The sequence below is a fragment of the Camellia sinensis genome, chromosome 11 (assembly GCF_055761805.1).
Source record: "Camellia sinensis isolate YWXY chromosome 11, ASM5576180v1, whole genome shotgun sequence".
NCBI classification, from domain to species: Eukaryota; Viridiplantae; Streptophyta; class Magnoliopsida; order Ericales; family Theaceae; genus Camellia; species Camellia sinensis.
The window spans coordinates 60,558,522-60,560,881 of record NC_138971.1 but is presented as its reverse complement, the minus strand read 5'-3'; the positions used below and the strand labels follow the sequence as shown (position 1 = coordinate 60,560,881).

Genomic DNA, 2,360 nt, shown 5'->3' with positions numbered 1-2,360 from the left:
TACGTTTATCACATAATTTAAATAAATTAATAAAAAAAATATAAACTAAAAAAATATCTATAAATTAAATAAATTTATATATATATATATATATATATATTACAAATATCAATGTCTATCATGTTATTTAAAATAAATTAAAAAAACCCCACAAATATCTATAAGTTAAATAAATAAATATATATATATATACAAATTACAAGTATCTAATGTCTATCACGAATTTTTAAAAAAAAACTTCACAAATATCTAAGAACTTAAATAAATTATATATATATATATATATATATTACAAGTATTTAATATCTATCACGTTATTTATTTTTATTTTTTTGAAAAGAAAAGCAAAAAAAAACAAGTTTTATCTTACAATTCATATTTATCACCTACATTTCATTCGATCAGATATCTATTAAGTAAAATCCAATAATATCTATAACGTAAATAAATTAAAAATGGGCGCTTGCGCAAAAAGGCCAATTTTCAATTTTGTTTGGTTAAAAGTGAAGGCACTGGAATACTTTGTTCAAAACGAGAAGCTTGGACAAAATGACCAAACTATCCCTATATATAAATATTGTTCACAGACCAAAGAAGCTTATATCCCTTCCTCCCCAGACTCCAACGTCTCTTTCTCTATCTCCCTCTCCACTGCTCTTCTCGCCTCCCTCTCGCACCGCCTCTCCACCACCGGCTCCGACGATTTCCCTCGTTCGCCTTGTTCAGCAGCCGATCTTCTCCTCTACCGCCTCTCTCTCGCTGCCTCACCACCCATCTTACTCCCTCACCACCAATCTCAGTGGAATCCCCTAGCCAAGACCGACGGTGATGGCGGCGGCGATGGCATCGTATATCTGAAGATGGCCTTCACCGCCGCATCCTCATCCGCCTCCGCCTCCGCCTCCGCTTCCGCCGCCAAAAAACAACAATGACATTGAGATCTCTAGATCTACTCCAGGGAGAACAAGATCGAACGGTCTTTTGGTGGATTCGTTCTACCATCACCACACCACCATATTCTCCTCTTCATCCGCTGGTGGATCCGCCAGATCCGAGTAGATCTGACCACTGTAGGCCCATACAAGCTCTCTTTCTCTCTCTGAAATCGTTATCGAATGTAGAAAACCAGACATCCAATTACACCTCCTTACTCAGTAAATCCATCTTAATCTCCTCATATATTTATATCAATTTGTGTATATATATATGTGTGTGTGTGCTTTGATTCTGCTTTAATTTCTTTATTTTTTTGACAGATTAGCGGCTTGTAGAGAGTTTGGGCTCTGATAATCCAGATTATTTAGGATTTTTGTTGTTGTTGTTGTTGTTGTTGTTGTTGTTGTTTACTCTATCTGTCTCTCGTTACAGATCTGCGGAGAGATCTAAATCTCTACTTTTTTTAGTTGTTGTTGTTGTTGTTGATGAAGATGATGATGATCAAGAAACAGATTGCAACAGATAAAAGAGGAGAGATACTAAAATTTTGAATAGATCATAAATTTTGGACAGATCTGTTGAACAAATAGATTTTCAACAGATTGATTTTTTGTTGTTTAATTTCAATTTTATTTGTACAGGTAATGAAGAAAGAGATATAATTCAAGTAATAGAGAGAGATATAATTCAACAGACAAGGGAAATATGTTCTGTAAATTTTAACATATAGGAAAAAAGTAGCAATTTCAACATATATAATTTCAACAGATTGATAATTTTGATAGATAATATCAACATATTGATAATTTGGTTTGGTTTGTTATCTCGACTGATAAACAAAAATTGAACAGATAATGAACTTTTTACAGATATTTGAACAGATAGTGACAAAAATTGAATGGATAGTAACAAAAATTGAACAGATAGTTAATGTAAAGTCAACAGATAAAAAAATCAATAAATAAAGTAAGGCGTGAAATTAGAAATAAAATATTATCCAAAACTAATAAAAAGACTTTTCATCAAATTACTTTACAAATGGTGGATCTTTCGCCAATAAAAAAATATCCACTGCACCTAATATTTTAACACTCTAAATTAGATTTATCATATATTTTCTCATTAAATAAATCACACTCTCAATTAAATAAAGGAAAATTTACCTATAAATTTCATTTTTAAGAATGGTGATTAATTTATTCCCAAGAGTTTTTTTAATAGATCAGTTAGTCCCATTGATTTTGAAAAGGGAGATTTAATATATTATTTGAAAATTAGATTTACGGTTATATCTTTGTTATTATTTTTTTTCCCCCTTTTTATGTTAGAAAGATAAGATACACAATCTATAAGAATTAAATTTGGGCTTAATTTTTATACGTGAATATTTTTTATTTAGAATGATTTGAAATGTAAGATTTTTT

At 30.7% G+C, this 2,360-nt stretch overlaps 1 long non-coding RNA gene across 1 annotated transcript; it reads left to right on the top strand.

The window, feature by feature from the left end:
• The first annotated feature begins 595 nt into the window (after nt 1–595).
• On the top strand, nt 596–1,508 carry LOC114271774 (uncharacterized). The gene is made up of 2 exons (XR_003632430.2): nt 596–1,154; nt 1,257–1,508. It is a non-coding gene; the product is annotated as an uncharacterized LOC114271774 (long non-coding RNA).
• Nucleotides 1,509–2,360: the final 852 nt, after the last annotated feature.